The 19,173-nt window shown below is 41.1% G+C and overlaps 1 long non-coding RNA gene across 1 annotated transcript in view; it reads right to left on the reverse strand.

Annotated features, from left to right (window-relative positions):
* LOC145512206 (uncharacterized) overlaps window positions 1-19,173 on the reverse strand; it is a 79,297-nt gene that overhangs the window by 19,259 nt on the left and 40,865 nt on the right. Inside the window, exons 2-4 of the long non-coding RNA XR_014058392.1 lie at window positions 10,291-10,435; window positions 8,976-9,106; window positions 2,189-2,327 (exon numbers count right to left, since the gene is read on the reverse strand). This is a non-coding gene — a long non-coding RNA (uncharacterized LOC145512206). The remainder of the gene's footprint in view (window positions 1-2,188; window positions 2,328-8,975; window positions 9,107-10,290; window positions 10,436-19,173) is intronic.

The following is a 19,173-nucleotide window of genomic DNA, read 5'->3' on the forward strand; positions in this document are numbered from 1 at the left end:
AGGTTTTCCTGGAGATAGAATCCTGCATACAACTTGAGTATGACTTCCTTAAAACCCTTCTAGATAAAACCCTAGTCTAGGGAAAGACTCGAGGGGCAGGACTTAGCACTTTCAGAATTATCTTAGTGGCAAGCTTGAAGAACGTTGACTGATGAGAAAGGACAAGTCCTAATTCCCAAATTAGGCTTCTATTTGCACTTCAATTATAACTTGAAATCTAAAGCTCTGCTCTTGCTGGAAGAAATCAAGCCTTGTGTCTTGTCATGGCCTCCGCAGAACTGGGCTTGATGGCTCTCATGCAGATAGTGCCCAGAGAGCAATGATGACCCCAGAGAGAAAACAGGGTGTGATTTTGGTCTATCTTTAATAGAACAACAGATATCTCTCTCAGCTCTTTGGTGAAAGATCTCAACATAATAACATACTTATGGAACACAGTTTTCTTTACTAATGACTTGGAAGTAGGGCAGAACTTACTGGGTAAACACTCCCTGAGGAAGTTTTGAACTCTAAGTACAAGGCAGTTTACTCTCCTGCTAATTCTTCTTTCACCTTCAGAAACCAATCAATTGGCACAAGACATTAAAACATACCTATTCCCAGCTAGAGGTCATTACTGAGCTTCTCTCCAACTCCTGAAACAAGTGAAACTTCACAAACAAGTTTGGAATGAACCTGTTCCACAAATTCCTCCAAGTAATAAGGGTTTTCATTTCAGTAAGTGAGGAAAAAAGGACAATAACAATCCTTCCTTGGGGGAGAATGGATACAGATATATGTATGACTGAGTCCCTTTGCTATCTACCTGAAACTATCAAAACATTGTTAATTAGCTATACTCCAGTGTAAAATTATAAGTTAAAAAAATTAAAATTAAATAAATCTCCCTTGGGAAAGACCTTAAAAAGAATAATAATAATCCTACCTTGAAGATTCACAATTACACATTATTATGTTAAAGAATCCGTAACAAAAAATGTATGCAGCTGTGTTCAGTGCAATGATTCCCAAACACGTTTGGCCATAGAACTTTGAAATATATATTTATATATCAAATATATATTTTAACATACTTCTCTATTTTATCTGTGTCTGTATCTATAGAGAGATGGATATCCATCTTGAAGAAATGGTTTCTAATGACGTACATGTATACAACTGCTGCCCTTGGTGGGATTGTATTGGTTGTATTGAAATCTGGGTCAGAGGTAACTGAGACCCTACTCTCCAAGTAGCTACTTGCGTGATTTGATGTCTGTTAGGAGACTTTAACTGAGTAGGAGATCCTGTCCTAGAGTAGAAAGAAGAGACTCAGAATACAGGAATCAATGAAAGTGAGCAATGAACATGGAGAAAAATAACAAGGCATTTGATTCATGACTACTACCATCTCCACACCGCCATTCATATTTATCTACCCCAAAGGGTTGATTTTGAACCCTGTGGTGAAAGTGAAAGTGTTAGCTGCTCAATCATGTCCTACTCTTTGCAACCCTACAGACAGCAGCCCACCAGGCTCCTTTGTCCATGTGATCCTCCAGGCAAGAATTCTGGAGTGGGTTGTCATTTCCTTCTTCAGGGGATCTTCCCAATCCAGGAATTGAACCCAGGTCTCCTGCATTGCAGACAGATTCTTCACCATCTGAGCCACCAGGGAAGCCTGAAGGGTTGATTTTGAACCCTGAGGTAGAGATGGTTAAAACCGAAAGCTGTCTTCATGAGCTACTCTGCGAGGTCTGGTCATTGGCTGGGTAGACTCAGAAGCTAGGTGACAGCATGGGATTGAAGGCAGGAAGCTCAGGGGAGTAGTGTCCTCACGGGGCAACTGTGGCCAAGGGTTCAGAAGAGAAACCAAGGTGTAGATTCATTCCAGAACACATGGTTGATACACCACCTTCCTGAGACTCTCCAAAAGAACTGGGAAGGTGCTGAGGGAAGCTGAATAACCAAATGACAACCAGTTGTCACAGTTATATTGCAGAGGTGGTCACTCTTGAGGACATTTTAGTTTTACTCACAGTCTCCAAGACCCATTGGATTTTTATAAGACATTTTGATTTCATAATATAAAATACACCAGTCCATTTTTTCTTTACCTTTAAGCATGACTAAAATCATACCAAATAATTGGGAATTACTCTGCAAATACATATACTGTACAACCCACTTGAAGTCACTTTATACTCACCATTTTCAAAACTCTTCTTAACTCTCTCAAAATTGTCCACAAATAGTCATCTTCTCTCACCTTCTAAATGAGTGCTGTGTTGTGGGTGTCAGGGTCATTGCTGCTGGTGGGGCAGGAAAGAATGGGCATTAAGAGATGCCTACAAAACAAAAGCAAAACAAACAAACAAAAAGACATGCCAAAAAAAAAAAAAAACCCTTCTGGTGTGATGCTGTGGGAGGGATCTGTGTTCTTGAAAGAAATAGTTAACCTGAATGGGGCAATGGCCAAACAAATCCAGAATGTGGAGTATTGAGCAGGACCTGGTCTGGGACTCTTCAAAGAATATGGAGCAATGAGCAGAGGGAAGTGGTGGGACTTATCTGTACTGGGGAGACAAAAACACATAGGAGTCAGTGAAATACTGGGAAAGGGGAGATGCACCATGGTATCTGCAAGATATTTTTGGATGGGGTGCATGGGGGAACGACAGGAAGGTAGTGAGTGTAGGTAGATGGCAATATTCAGTGAATATAGATGAAGATGTATGGTCATTTATTATACTGTGTTTTCAGCTTTCCTGCAGATTTTAAAAGTTATGAGCTAAAAAGTACTTTTTTAAAAAGGAAAAGTTCACAAAAATAAGAGGAAAAACTGAAGAAATAATCCTGATGCAAAATAGTGTAAGTTCCTTTAGCCCAAGTTTTCTGGTACAATTATCTCCCCTCTTTACACTGTGGTTCATGACGGTATTTCATAGTCGTTTTAAAAAACAAAGAAAGGATCTAAAAAAGTGTAATTCCTTCTGTTCTCTTCTTTAATAAATGCTTCTCTTTTCTCAACTAGCTCAATGAATCAGGAGACTCTCTCCCGCACCCTCCGAGGAGCACTGCCATCCCCAGACTGAGCTTTTCTGGTACCGAGGTTGACTTTGCACATTTTAAAGAGCCAAGAGATGCTCCTGAGCATGGTCCAGGCAAGGATTTTAAATTCAGCACTTTTAAACCAGACTAAGTTACTTGAGCCGATAGCTATCTGGAGATCTCAAAGAATTCGGGTAGAAAGGGTTCAACACCAACTCCCGTGAGAAAACCCCACTCTCACTTTAACACTAGTAAGAATGTTCCCAAATACCTCTTGGATTCTCCCATCAGAAGGTCTGACCTCTTTGCCACAGTTGAGAAAGGCTTGGGCAGATGTTTGAGGGAAGGAGGACTAGGTGGAGTTAGACTCAAGGGCACCAAAAGGAAGGTCAAAGGAAACTGACATTGAACATAAGCTTGTGGAACCTGTGAGCACTGTTTCCAAGTATCTACAGTACAAACATATAGAGTATGAGCTTGAATTCTCCGTGGCCCCAATACTTAGACATCAGAGGGAGGTCAATTTTGACTCAAGATCAAGGATGAGTGTTTTTAAAGGGAAATGACCAAAGATGGAGTGGTGGTAAGTGCCACACCAAAGGAAAAATGAAAATGAAGCATCTACAACCATTAGGTGAAACATTACTTCAGGAAAAATTGAAGCATCAGGAAAAAGAATAACTGAGAAATCTCTGAGCTCCTCTTCTGCCTGGTCACATTTCCTTCTTAATTCTCCCCATAACAGTGCAGTCTTCTTGAAATAGGACCGATGGCAATAAGGCAGGATCCTAAGGAGCCTGCTCTCTGCATGGGCTGTGTTCTGACTCTTTGGAATAGCCTGGAGGAGACCCACTGAAACCTGTCATCGGGCGCAGCAAGGTGAGACAGGGGCCTCTTGGGGAGCCTTCTTCCCCTCAACATTGGCCTTTGTGCATCAGCCCCCTGATCACCAGGTACCCTAGACAGCCTGCTGAAAAGAATTCAGAGGCTCTCAAGCTCCCAGCGGGGAAACCTTGGAGCCCTGTTGTTGGAAATAGCTCCCAACCTGCATCTCAGGCAGGTATTTTTAGGTTCTGTCTTGACGACACAGAAACTTTCATACATTTCAGCTTCTTTGTCTGGAGTCACTGCAACCCCAGACATGTCATTGAAATGGGGTATAATTGTGGTCTCCTCCACCCACCAATCTGAGCGAGTCGAAAAGAGCTTCCTGCTGTGCAACAGAGAGCATGGAGAGCCTTTTCTGGCAAAGAAAAGTCAAAATGGATTTTTGAAAATAATATGTTGATCAAAACGAGAGAAAAAATGTCTATTGAGGAGAGGGGGCTCTGCACTGGGGCTGATATGAGAGGAAGCTCACCTATTATTTGGAAACCTGGTCTGAGCTCTCTTTTGCCAGCTGCAGAATTCAAGCTTGGAGGAGCTAAAGTCTCACATTTGAGGTTGGGAAATAAAGAGGCTTGGAATCATCTGAGTTAGATCAATGGCTGTTATTAATATGAGGCTCTGTAAGGAGTAATTATAATTGTCAATCATGGGGCAGAACCTGACATTAAAAGGAGCGATAGGAGAGAAACCAAAATGATGCAGGGCAAATACGTGGAATTGACAAGAGCATTCTGATAGCACTTAGAAGCTTGGAGAAAGGATTTTTGAGCTCTCAGGGGGCTCTGGCCACTATCTCACTATGGGACAGGTCCACAAAGGTGACCCGGGGCTATGTTTTCTGGGAGTTTCGGGGAGCAGGTCTCTGGGGCTGACGTTCTAACTGTAGGGTAAGTGATCCAAAGGTCCAAGAGAGCATTAGCTGCCTATTGCTCACAAGAAAGCAGCCTGTATCAAATCACCCACAACAACATGGTGGGAATCCCTGCCACCAGGGGTTCTTGCTATTAGACAACAAAAAGAAGTTGATTGCAGTGAAGGGTTTGTATGGGGTTGATTTAAGCAGATGCTGGGCTTTTTCCTTAGGAGTAGAATAGTAAAGCACTTGCCTACAAGGTCTAGAAAGGAGATCACCTATCGTCCTTTATTCTAAACTTAACTTGATTGAAAGCAAACAACCTTACTCCAGGAATAGGTCATAAGAAGGTTAAAACAAGCAGAGCATCCTGTATGGTTTCCCGTAAGAGACTAGCAGGCAACAGAAGCCAAAGTCCAGTTTCCACAGACCAGAGACCAGACTGGGCTTTCCAGGTGGCATTAGTAGTAAAGAACACACCTGTCAATGCAGGAGCCATAATAGATGCGGGTTCAGTCCCTGGGCCGAGAAGATCCCCGGGAGGAGGACATGGCAATTCACTCCAGTATTCTTGCTTGGAGAATCCCACGGAGAGAGCAGCCTGGCGGGCTACAGGCCTTGGGGTTGCCAAGAGTCGAAAACAACTGAAGTGACTGAGTATGCATACATGCAGAGATCAGCCTGGCTGTGGAATTTGCAAAGCCCATGGCAAAATGAAACTGTAGGCTCCCCCTACCCATGCACTCAAAAATGACTAAGAATTTCAAGACAGCAAGAGAAGATCATTAAACCAAAGGCAGGACCTTTTGGGGGTCAGAGGCTTATCCAACTATACAGGCTGCCCACCCTGATTAGAGAGCAAATCCCTATCTTTTTGGCCACTGAAATTAGGAGTGTTAGGAGATGGGTGTTTTTTTTTTCCTTCAAATCACAAGAAACTCTTGAGATGTTGCTGGAATAATTGGTAAGAAAAAGTCAGAATGGATTCTTAAATAATATTATACTGATGAAGAATAGGAAAAAAAATCTGTTGAGAGAGGAGGCTATGAATTTTGGGCTGATGAACCTGATGATGATGCTTCTAAAAGTTCATGTTGCCTTTTGAGGCTCAATATTTAACACAGGACACTTAATCCAGAAATTACTTGCTCCTAGTCAAGCTTCATATTTCACATACACACATACACACACATATCCATACACACACATACATATACACACATATACATTCAGTCATGCACACGTATACATATATACCCACAGATACACACATATACCCACATACATACATACAAACATACACACACACATACAGTACAAACCTAATACTTGCCAATCTTTACCGGCCTAGTAACTGTTTCATAGGTTTGCTACTAAAAGCTTTTATTTGATCTTTATAACCACTCTGTAAAGAAGGAAGCATTATTATCCCTATTTTGAAAGATGACGGTGTTGAGACTTTGTGGGGTTAGATATTTGACTCAAAGATCTACAGGTGCTGAGTAAGCAGAGCCTGAATTTGGAGTCCTGACCTGGATTCTTAACCACTAGTTCACACTTCCTTTTCAGAGAAGTACAGTCTCACTTTCTCTTTATGATGGCTGTACCAAGTTCTCTGTCCCACCTGATCATCAAGGGAAGAGAAACCCTATGAAAAATCCCTTGGAAAATTGGTGGGCAAGTCAGAGCCTAAACTGAGTCCCGACTTAGGACTTCATCAGTCAAGAAAGGAAAGGTAAAAGGGCATGGCCCCCAAACACCCTTCAAAAAAAAAACCAAAACAAAACAAGAATGTATACATATGTATAACTGAATCACATGAGCTACAGAAGAAATTAATACAACACTGAAAATCTACTATACTTCAATAAAATATATAGTTTTAGAAAACTAGTAACCGGAGACAAAAAAAAAGCCCAATTTTATTATGGTACAGTCCTAGGTGACTCAGTGGTAAAGAATCTGTCTGCCAAGCAAGAGATGGGGGTTCCATCCCTGGGTCGGGAAGGTCCACTGGAGAAGGAAATGGCAACCCACTCCAATATTCTTGCCTGGGAAATCCCATGAACAGAGAAGCCTGGCAGGCTACAGTCCATAGTGTCTCAAAAAAGTTGGACACGACTTAGCAACTAAACAACTACAACAGCAAATATTAATATTTGGTTTATAATAAATTGCACGTATTTCAAATATTTCAAGGAATTTGATAAGTTTTGACATACATATACACCCTTGAAACCGCTGTCATTATCAAGATAGTGAACATACGCATCACTCTCTCAATTTCCTCCTTTGCTTTTCTCTCAGCTCTGACTTCTACTACCCCATCTCAATGCAATCACAAACCTGTTTTTCTAAATATGTATTTTACAGCTTTATTGATATAGTATTGATCTAAAAATACATAAGTTTCAGGCATACAGCATGATGATTTAACACACACGTATATTACAAAACCATTACAACAAACCCTTGAGTATTCACACAGCCACACTGTCCGAGGACCCAGGGCTGGAGGGGGCCCCAGTGTGTCACAGGACCCACACCCTTGGCAGGATAGGAACAGAGCCAGGCAGACAGACCAAGAGAAACAAATTTCAGAGCCTAAGGGAGAAACCTACCACATAAATACCTGTAAAATGTTTTGGGGTTCAAACTAGGTTTTGCAACAGCCAGAATTTTAAAAAATAAAACAAAAAAAGCCCTGGCCTGGCAGATCGTAAAAGTTCAGAGCTGAGCAAAGAAGTTGTTTCATGCTAACTTTTCATAAAAAGCAGAAAAGCAGGGAGAATAGGCTAATTAAGGCCTAACTTAGCTTCTGAGGAAAACTTTGCTTCTTACTGAGAGGAAATTATGCTGGGTGGGAAGCAAAAATTGTACTGAGCTGGGGAACCAGTGTAGCTCATTTGTACGTCTTTTCATTTTCTACATTTGTTGGAAGATCAGGGAATAAAGGGTATAAGGAAGAAAGAGTCTGAGATCCCCCCACTCCCAGGATTCACAAGCAGCTCTCTTTCATGAAAGGAGCTGTTTTACTTTTTCAGCTTTATGATAAACTTTATGACAATTGAAGTGGCAAGATAGTTAAGAGTCAACATGATGATCTGATATACCTGAATATTCATTGGAAGGACTGATGCTGAAGCTGAAGTTCCAATACTTTGGCTACTTGATGCCAAGAGCTGACTCATTGGAAAAGATCCTAATGCTATGAAAGATTGAGGGCAGGAGGAGAAGGGGAAAACAGAGGATAAGATGGTTGGAACATCAACTCGATGGACATGAGTTTGAGCAAACTCCAGGAGAGTGAAGGACAGGGAAGCCTGGCGTGCTACAGTCCGTGGGGTCACTAAGAGTCAGACACGACTGAGTGACTGAACAGCAGCAAATGCCTATACTTAGGGAAGGGCTTCCCTGGTGGCTCAGACAGTAAAGAAGCTGCCTCCAACGCGGGAGACCTGGGTTAGATCCCTGCATTGGGAAGATACCCTGGAGAAGGGAATAGCAACCCACTTCAGCTTTCTTGCCTGAGAATTCCATGTACAAAGGAGCTTGGTGGGCTATAGTCTATGGGGTCGCAAAGAGTCAGACACAAATGAGCAACTAGTATACTTGGGGGAAGGATTCCCACTGAGTTAGTTAACACATCGATTACCCCACATATTTACCTTTTTTTGATGAGAACATTGAAGTTATACTCTCTTAACAATTTTTAATTACACAATACAGTGTTCTCAACTCTAGTCCTCAGGTTGTACATTAGATTCTCAGACTTTATTCATCTTATAACTGAAAGTTTATTACCCTTTAGCAAACCTTGACTATCCCTTTTCTGCCCTCTGTTTCTGTGAGTTTGACTTTTTTTTTAAATTTCAAAGGAACTATTTCATCAATAATCAATAAGAACCAAGCAGAAGCCAACTCAATATTAATATAGGAGCTGGAAGGAGCCTTGCAGAAGCAAGTCTGAGAAAGAAGCAGATGGACCTCTGAGCCCACAGCCTCAGCATTTACCAAGTGTGGCATGCCTGTCCCCCCTGTCTTGCTGGAACTTTGTCTGCTTTGCATATTCCTGTCGAAGAGCTTCTCAAAAGCAGAAAACATTACCTGATTCATCTTTGTGTCTTCTGGTACTTTACCTGGCACAAAGAAAGCTCCATAAGGTGACCTGGCAACAGCTGGGTTAGTGGAAGAAGGTGCTTACTTTGGATCTAAGTAACTGTCTCTGTTTCTTTAAATCTTGCTCTCTCTATATTTCACTTCTGCTCATAGGCTGCAAGAGCTGTATGGGATTCTCAGTGACTGTTGCTGTTGTTTTAATGAAGCATTATACGTCTATAAAAGAAAGAAACATTTGTTGCCTTGTATGTTCTTCCTACATTTCCCAATTGTCTAAACCTGGAGAAATAGCATATTCGTAGACTAAGCAGCAACCCCATTTCCCTGAGAGCATCTTCTGAGATATTAAGCATGGCTCTTTAGGGGCAATAACCATTCTTTGCTATTTGTGCTTTAAACAATCCTCAGAAAGGAAATACAGTAAATAAGAGCACATGCCACCACCATTTTAATTTTAGGTTCTGGGATACTTAAAAGATGTCGAGTAAAAATTATGCCCTAACATTCAGTGTCAGAGGCCCTCTCTACTCTATAATTGTGTTTATTCCTGTTTTCTCATTAAAGCTACTGGCTTCCTTGAAGTCACAAGTTTTTATTAAGCATCTATTGTGTGAGAAGCTACTCCCTGGCTCCCGCGTTGGTGGGTCTCTGCTGTTTAACGTGAGTTTCTTGCACTCAAGTTCAGCATCCCAAGTGAATTTGAATTCTGTCCTTGAGGCTCGAGGAATATCGGAATACTTTCAGAGAGGAAAACAACCGGGGAGAATCAGGCGCAAGCTCCAGATGGGTGCCTCATTCCACCCCATCACACACCAACTCCCCCAACGAGTGACTGTTGCATCCTCCCAATCCTTCTTTTTCCATTCAAATCAGGGAGGATGGTGACAAAAGAGAAAGAAAGTGGGGAGCAGGAAGAGAGGGCTGTCCAGTGTGCATGACTAAATGTCAGGTTGTACAGGAGAGTTTATAATTAAAGTCCAAGATGACAGATAACTATAAAATCAGATTGGTTCCTTTCCACATGGAAGGAAAGCATAATGCTGTCGTCCAACCTAAGCTTTTTTGGTAAATTGAAATTACAGTTTTATTTGGAGCTATTTTTAAAGGTCCATTAATTAAAAATTAGAAGCCATGCCAATGCAAAAAAATACCATAAAAGGTGTTAGATTTGATGATCAGCAAGTACTATAATTAAAAGATGATGTTATCTGAATATCAAATGCTATAAATCCATGTTTGTTTTTTATTGAAAATAAACAAATTCAGGAGCAAAAAAAAAAAAGAAAAGATATGTACAAAATGTAATGATAATGGTTGACTTCTAAACAGCCAAGGAAATTATAGTCATCATGTGTGGGAAAAGAACAAACACCTCTTAATTGCATTTCATTATAACGTACCTTTCTCTGCTCAGTTGTATATATTAATTATAAAAATCATGTCGCAGAGTGGAGAGGCTCTACAATAGTTTTTTCTCCCCTTCCTCCCTTAATTCTGTCTGAAGCAGGATGGAAGAACAATATCATCTGTCATCTGCAGAAAGAGCTTTCAAAGACAAAATCATAAAAAGAATGAAAGGCTATTATATAAAAAAAAGAGAAAAAAATGCTTTGATTTCACAGATTTTTCCACTTATTAATGTTTAAGATTATCTACTCTTTTAGAAAAGTATCTTATCATATTGTTTTGTATGTGTATGTTCAGGTAACATCACTTTCCGATAACTGTATCACATGGCACATGAGTTACGTAGATCATTGTTAAAGGAGGGGAGAGGGAATGGGTGAGAAGGAAGCATTATTACGGAAAATGCCATGCAGGACTTGAAGAGTTTCCTAAGATGAGGCAAAACAAGAAAGGGATGGATTGGATTTGAGGTCAATGCTTTCAGACAGATACACAGATACCCTCTAGCTCCACAAAGAGAAGTGAAGAGCTAAGGAGCTTGCACTATGATGAGGAAGAGGAAATGCATGTGTTATAAGGATATTCAGGCAGCCAGTGTTTTGAGATGGTGGAAAGTAATAGCCAAAATGGCATCCAGAATTCTGCTTTATCAGAAATTTGTTGAAACAGGTGAGATCCATCTGTTTGGAAGGGGTTAAGGTATTTTTCTAGAACAAACTAGAAATCTCAACCTGGGCTTTTAGGAGATGTATGTGCATGACTGAAGCTTTCTGGGCAGAAGTCCATAACTTACCAGATTCTTGGCTGAATCTGTAGTCTAGAAAGGCTTAATAGCTGCTGCTCTAAGCCCTTGATACTCACTGTGTGGTTCATGGCATCACCTGGGAGCTTCTTGGAAACACAGAATCGTGGTTCCTGCCTCAGACTTGCAGAATCAGAATTAGCGTTTTAAGGAAGATCCCTGGGTATGCATGTGCAGTTTAAAGTGTGAGATGCGTTCGACTTCCCTTGTGGTCCAGTGGTTCAGACTGCATGCTTCCACTGCAGGGGATGCAGGTTCAATCCATGGTAAGAGTTTTGCATGCCACATGGAGTGGCCAAAAAATAAAGTGTGAGATGTGTTGATTTAGATGACCTGATGATGACAATCCATGCCCATCTGTGTACTGGAGATTCAGAGCCGTGTTTCTCCATCCGTGGTTGTAGAAACCTCAGAGGTTCAATCCTGGACACTGCCATTAATTGATTGTGATCCTAGTCCCTAAGGAGGTGGCAACAATACCTTCTTCATATAATCGTTGTAAACATTATATGAGATAATGTACATAAAGCATTTAACAGAAGACTCAGCACATAAGAATCACTTAACAATTATGTTTACACAGATTTTTCTCAGATTCTGGAAGCTATCTGTGACATCAAAAAATATCGTGATCTTTCAGTTCAGTTCAGTTCAGTCACTCAGTCGTGTCCAACTGTTTGCAACCCCTTGAACCACAGCACGCCAGGCTTCCCTGTCCATCACCAGCTCCCGGAGTCCACCCAAACCCACGTCTATCGAGTCAATGATGCCATCCAGCCATCTCATCCTCTGTCATCCCCTTCTCCTCCTGCCCTCAATCTTTTCCAGCATCAGGGTCTTTTCAAATGAGTCAGCTCTTCACATCAGGTGGCCAAAGTATTGGAGTTTCAGCTTCAGCATCAGTCCTTCCAATGAATATTCAGGACTGCTTTCTTTTAGGATTGACTGGTTTGTCTCCTTGCTGTCCAAGGGACTCTCAAGAGTCTTCTCCAACACCATAGTTCAAAAGCATCAATTCTTCAGTGCTTAACTTTCTTCATAGTCCAACTCTCATATCCACACATGACTACTGGAAAAACCATAGCTTGGACTAGATGGACCTTTGTCGGCCAAGTAATGTCTCTGCTTTTTAATATGCCGTCTGCTACTGCTACTGCTGCTGCTAAGTCGCTTCAGTCGTGTCCGACTCTGTGCAACCCCATAGACGGCAGCCCATCAGGCTCCTCCGTCCCTAGGATTCTCCAGGCAAGAATACTGGAGTGGGTTGCCATTTCCTCCTCCAGTGCATGAAAGTGAAAAGTGAAAGTGAAGTTGCTCAGTCGTGTCCGACTCTTCGCGACCTCATGGGCTGCAGCCTACCAGGCTCCTCCGTCCATGGGGTTTCCCAGGCAAGAGTTCTGGAGTGGGGTGCCATTGCCTTCTCCGAATATGCTGTCTAGGTTTGTCATAACTTTCCTTCCAAGGAGTAAGTATCTTTTAATTTCATGGCTGCAGTCACCATCAGCAGTGATTTTGGAGCCCAAAAAAATGAAGTCTGACACTGTTTCCACTGTTTGCCCATCTATCTGCCATGAAGTGTTGGGACCGGATGCTGTGATCTTAGTTTTCTGAATGTTGAGCTTTAAGCCAACTTTTTCACTCTCCTCTTTCACTTTCATCAAAAGGCTCTTTAGTTCTTCACTTTCTGCCATAAGGGTGGTGTCATCTGCATACCTGAGGTTATTGATATTTCTCCCGGCATTCTCGATTCCAGCTTGTGCTTCCTCCAGCACAGCATTTCGCATGATATACTCTGCATATAAGTTAAATAAGCAGGGTGACAGTATACAGCCTCGATGTACTCTTTTTCCTATTTGGAACCAGTCTGTTGTTCCATGTCCAGTTCTAACTGTTGCTTCCTGACCTGCATACAGGTTTCTCAAGAGGCAAGTCAGGTGATCTGGTATGCCCATCTCTTTCAGAATTTTCCACAGTTTATTGTGATCCACACAATCAAAGGCTTCAGCATAGTCAATAAAGCAGAAGTAGATGTTTTTCTGGAACTCTCTTGCTTTTTCAACGATCCAGCAGGTATTGGCAATTTGATCTCTGGTTCCTCTGCCTTTTCTAAAACCAGCTTGAACATCTAGAGGTATAGTGATTTTTCAACTGGGGTGATTTTGCCCCCCTTTTGCCCAGAAATTTTCATTTTGCTGAATGGGGCACATTCAGCAATGTCTGGATACATTTTGTTGTCATGATTTAGGGGTGGTGCTACTTGAATCTAGTGGTTAGAGACCAAAGTGTTGGAGTTGAAAAACTCTGGTCTAAAAGTAAGGGCGTGGGGACTTCCCTGGTGGCTCAGTGGCTAAGACTCTGTGCTCCCAACTTAGGGGACCCAGGTTCAATCCCTGGTCAGGGAACTAGATTCCACATGCCACAACTAAGAGTTTGTCTGCTTCAACTAAAACCCCACATGCTGCAACTAAGACCTGGCACAGCCAAATAAATAAATAAGTATCAAAAAAATTAAGGGCGTGAAAAACTGACTTAGTCAGGTCTTAAGCCAATCTCAGGGTTCTATGAGTACTTGAGAGGTTACTTGTTATCTTAGCATTTAAATTGAAAGAATGAAAGAGAACTGCCACCTTCAAATATGTTAAAAATCTGAGTGAAGTTTCTACAGGGATTTCAGCCCTGCAAGGAAGTTAAGCAGTAACTGGTCAACCTATCCAAATTAGCTCCCCTTGCACCCCATCCTGCCATCCACATCTCAGCACGCTGTGTTTTCTCTCTAATGTACCATTTGTGCTCCATGATTATCGTCCTTGTATTATGTGCTTCACTCTGCTCTGTTTTCATTAGAGATCTTGACAGGAGATCTTCCATCTTCCTGTGTCCCTCCTGCCTAGCCCTGTGCCTAGCCCTATTTATGCTGGGCTTTTCTCTTAGATATGGATGAGACATACCAGGCAGTTTAATATACCTGTTCTCCTGGTCTCTCTGTCTGTTTTTAAAGACTTGAGACCAAAACAGAAAAAAAAAAAAAAAAAAGCTTTGAGTTTGGGGTTATTTTGGAATCTCATAAGGATTTCCAGATATAGGATGAGATAAAAAAAGAAGAAAATAAGCACATGTACTCCTACAATGGGCATCACAGCAGCATGGTAAAGGCAGCAGCCTATGGTACTTGTATTGTTTAAGAAAGAGAGAAAGACTCTGGGATTTCCCTGGTGGTCCAGTGGCTAGGACTCCATGCTCCCAATGCAAGGGTTTGATCCCTGATCAGGGAGCTAGATCCCACATGGTACAACTAAGAGTTCACATGCCATAACTAAAGATCCCACATGTGGCAACAAAGACCCGGTGTAGCCAAATAAAAATATTTTTAAAAAGAAAGAAAGAAAGACTCCGGGGTCAACAGAACTGGGTCCAAATTAGCATCACTATTCACTAAGCCATGTGACTTTAGCAAGTTACCCAGCTGAGCAAAGTCTTGGTGCTCTCACTTTAAAATGGGACCAATCATTAGACTGACCTTTGAAGGTACAGTATTCTGAGGATAAAAGGAGAGTGGGTAGCCTATCCCTTCTCCAGCAGATCTTCCTGACCCAGGAATCGAACTGAGGTCTCCTGCATTGCAGGCGGATTTTTTGCTAGTTGAGCTACCAAACTATCATTCAACAAATATCAACCGTGAGTCAATGCTGTAGAGCATCTTGCTAAGCATTAATGCATAGTCAGTTAGCCCTCCATGTCTGCAGGATTTGCATCCATGAATTCAGCCAATCCTCAGGTGGAAAATAATCAGAAAAAATTCCAGAAACTTCTTCAAAACAAAACTTGAATTTGCCATTCTTGTGGCAACTATTTATGCAGCATTTACATTGTACTTGCAACTATTTACATAATGGTTACAATGTATTAAATATTATAAGTCATCTAGGGATGTTTTAACGCTTCCCTGGTGGCTCAGATGGTAGAGTCTGCATGCAGTGCGGGACACCTAGGTTTGATCCATGAGTTGGCAAGATCCCCTGGAGGAGTAAATGGCAACTCACTCCAGTATTCTTGCCTGGGAAATCCCATGGACAGAGGAGATTGGTGGGCTATAGTCCATGGGGTCACAAAGAGTCAGACACAATTGAGTGACTTAACACTACCACCAGGGATGTTTTAATGTACTCACGAAAGTGTGTTGTAGGTTATATGCAACTACTATGCCATTTTCTATAAGGGACTTGAGCATCCATGGATTTTGATATCTGAAGTGGGTCCTGAAACAAATCTCCCTTGAATACCAAGAAACAACTGTAAACCACTTGATACAGTACCTGGCATAGAGTACTTGGAAGTAGGCATAGATGTGTAGGCATGCTCTGTCGACCCTCTCACAGATAAGCTAGGTTCATCAAGTCCCTAGAGGGAATCCCTGTCTTCTGCAGCTCATTGACATCTCTTGGGCAAGAGTAATGATGACTTGAGGATCATGCCATCTTGGTGCCCAGTGATGTTGGGCTTAGTAAAAAGAACCCAAACAGGGCTTAAAATAGTTTGTCAGCAAATTAAAGTGCTCTTTGCCAACTTTTTAAAATTAAATGGGAAGGACATATAAAAGTAGTCTGGGAAAATAAATTACTACTTTAAGAAATCAAAGAAAAGTGTTTGTGAAAGATATTGCTGTGTTAGTTACAATATCTGAAAAGTTAACCCAACCTCAATATACAAGGAAATGGATGATCATTTGGGAAACTGGGAGAGTTATTGTGACGGAATTCTTACCATTAGTAAATTAAAATTACATAAATCTTTGGAAGATATAGCAAACAATTTTATGTATACAATCCCTACATGAAAATCTAGCTCTTTAGTCAAATTACCTAAGATAAAATGCAAAAAATGAATAGAATTATATTTGCACTGTGCATTTGCCATTCATGTTTCCCAAAATCTTTCTTAATGCTGCAAATCTTCTTTCTTGTTAAAATATAATACCTATAATAATAATTCAATGCTTTACTTTAGTGCTAGATTAATGACTAGGAATTTTCCTATTTTGGAAAAAAGAATAGTCCAAGAAAGGTCCCATAAAGGGGGAAATGAAGAAAAACACATTGGAAAAATTAAATATGGTCAGTGGATAAACTGTAATTACCTAGTGCCTGGCAGTTTGAACCAGAATGCTATGCAGATGGTCATTTGCATGCTTAACTACAGAGAAAAGAGGCAGGTACTTTATCTGGGAGGGAAAAAAGGAAAAATATATACTTTGAAAGTAAGGATTCACTGGGTAAGTTTTTATCTATCCTCAAACTTGAATCCCCTTAGTATAGTTAGATCCTGGGCTACGACTCCTCCTCAAAGGGCAAATCAAAATGTTCAGATGCTCATGTGTTAGGATCAGAAAGACTTTGTCCCCAAGTCCCCGCCTTATCTCTTCCTAGGTGTTTGACTTTGAGCAGGAAGCTTGACTTGTCTGAACTTCCTCTTCTTCATTTGTAAAATGAAAATAGTATTTCCTTCTCCATAGGGCTATTTAAAGGATTAAATTTTAAACTAAATTAAAAGTATACATTCAACACCTAACACTGGTAAGTACTGTGTCAGTATCTATTAATTATGGTATTAATATTACTGCTCCAATAGATTGTTCTCACTCTCTGTTTCATTCCTATCTGTGAGCCAGGGAGTGTTTGGATGTGTTTGGGGTGTTTCGATGAAGAGCTCTTCTTTGGCTTTATCCTCCACTCCAAAACTCAGACTCCCAGATTCTGAGTTTCTTCCCAATGCTAATTGCTGCTCCCCGTGCAGTGACAAGCATATCTTTCGTATTTGGTAGTTGATGAATCAATCAAAAGATGCTTTTGTAATGCAGTGATTTGGGATTTGATGGCATGTGTGACACTGACAGCCCCCATGGGGATGAGGAATGGGGATTTGATGTTCCCAGGGGGTGCCAAACAGGCTTCTATACTCCAGCCTACCCAGGACAACCACCTAGCAAGCTGGGTAGATGGCTACCCAGCCCTAACTCTAGTTTCTATGGTAACAGTCATTCAGGGGCCCATATCTCAACAATCCTATTGTAATAGCCACAGTATTGCTCTCAGTCCCCAACACACACACTACTTTCCCTGCCCCTCTCTCTCTGCCAATCATTGCTGTTCAAATACACATCCCTAGCCCATGCCACCAAAGCCCTCTGGTCTAAAAATAAAAGTGTGTTAGTGGCTCAGTCATGTCTGACTCTTTGCAACACAATGGACTGTAGCTCGCCAAGCTCCTCTGTCCATGGAATTCTCCAGGCAATAATACTGGAATGGGTTGCCATTTCCTTCTCCAGGGGATCTTCCTAACCCAGGGATCAAACAAACCTTGGTCTTCTGCATTGCAGGCAGATTCTTTACCATCTGAGCCACCAGGGAAGCCCCTCTCTTTTAAAGGGCATGTGTAATTCTCTGATCGGCATATTCCTAGTAAAGACTCGATATGGAATAACAACAGTTCATTGAATAACACCTTCATCAAAAACATTAGGACTTTAAGGTGGCATTCCCCAAATTAATCTGTCCTCCAAGTTGATCATTGAGTGCCTGTTGGGTACCATGCACAGTCCCAGAGGCCGGGCAGTGTGAAATGTGAGGAGAATAATTGCAAACAAGAACCATCCAGACTTCAAGGAGCTGAGAATTGAATTTAGGGAAATGACTGTGTTTACATCTCAGAATGATGCAAGAAAAATTAATAAGGGTTAATCCAGATGTAAATAAAGCTGGAGACTTCACCAAGGAGGAGACATTCTAATTATTGGGACAGGCAAGCAAGTAAATGGGAGTCAGGGTAAACTCGAGGGAGAAGCAATTTTTGAGTTGGACATTGCAGAATGAGAAGTTTTAATGGGCAAAAATGAAGAGTGAAGAAATGATAGCCATAGCTAAGGGAATAGCATGATGAAGGGCACAGAGTCTCAAAGGTACACTGAGTGTGAAGAATGGGAAAGGAATAGCCGAGGATGGCAAGGAGATTGATTCTATGGGGGAAAGTGATGGGGAATCAGGCTTATGTGTTAATAATATCAATTTTTTTAAAATTTTATTTTATATTGGAGCATAGTCGATTAACAATGTTGTGTTAGTTTCAGGTATACAGTAGAGTGATTCAGGTATACATATACATGTATCTATTGTTTTTCAAATTCTTTTTCCATTTAGGTTATTACAGAATACTGAGCAGAGTCATTTTAAATACAGCAGTGTGTACGTGTCAATCCCAAACTCCCAATCTCTCCCTTGTCCCTAGCCCTTCCCTTTGGTAACCACAAGTTTGTTCTCTAAGTCTGTGAGTCTGTTTCTATTTTGTAAATAAATTCATTTGTATCATTTTTTAGACACTTTATGTAAGCAACACCATATGATATTTGTCTTTCTCTTTCTGACTTATTTCACTTAGTATGATAATCTTTAGGTCCATCTATGTTGCTGCACATCCTCTTTTATAACACCCCCTAAGATAACACATCTTGAGTACGTACTGTCTTCTAGACTATGTTGTACATACTTTATGAATAAAAATGAACCCCTGTTAGGATGTAAGGAGAACTTAATTGTGTTAGGCAGTGTGCTAAGCCTTTTGAATTTATATCACTGGGTCAATCAGCTTCATTACCTGTAAGAGACTTGGGTTTTCCTTTTGTCCTTCTGAGCAGATTTGTAATGTGCTAGAAGATTCTTCAGGCAGGGCAAGTGAACACATGAGCTTTCTATTTTAGCTTCATACTGTGTTGGCTCTGTGATGCTGGACAAGCTACTCTCCCCTCCTGAGGCAAAATGAAATGTGATTAAATTAATGCCCTGACCAGGTGGCTGGGAAGAGTAAATGAGAGACTAGGGACATGAAAAATACCTAGTACAGGGCCTGGCTGCTGTAAACACTTCAAAAATGCTAATTATTCTTATTATAATTATTACTCCACCATCATCAGTTTAGTAAGGGCAGTATAGCCATTCCGAGGACCCATAGAGATAGGAAAAAATGCTCCATTTCATTTATTTGTTTGTTACCATCTAGCATGTTCATCCTTTTCTCAAATCATCTG

The sequence above is a fragment of the Giraffa tippelskirchi genome, chromosome 7 (genome assembly GCF_054371585.1).
Source record: "Giraffa tippelskirchi isolate mGirTip1 chromosome 7, T2T-mGirTip1v1.2.pri, whole genome shotgun sequence".
Lineage (NCBI taxonomy): Eukaryota > Metazoa > Chordata > Mammalia > Artiodactyla > Giraffidae > Giraffa > Giraffa tippelskirchi.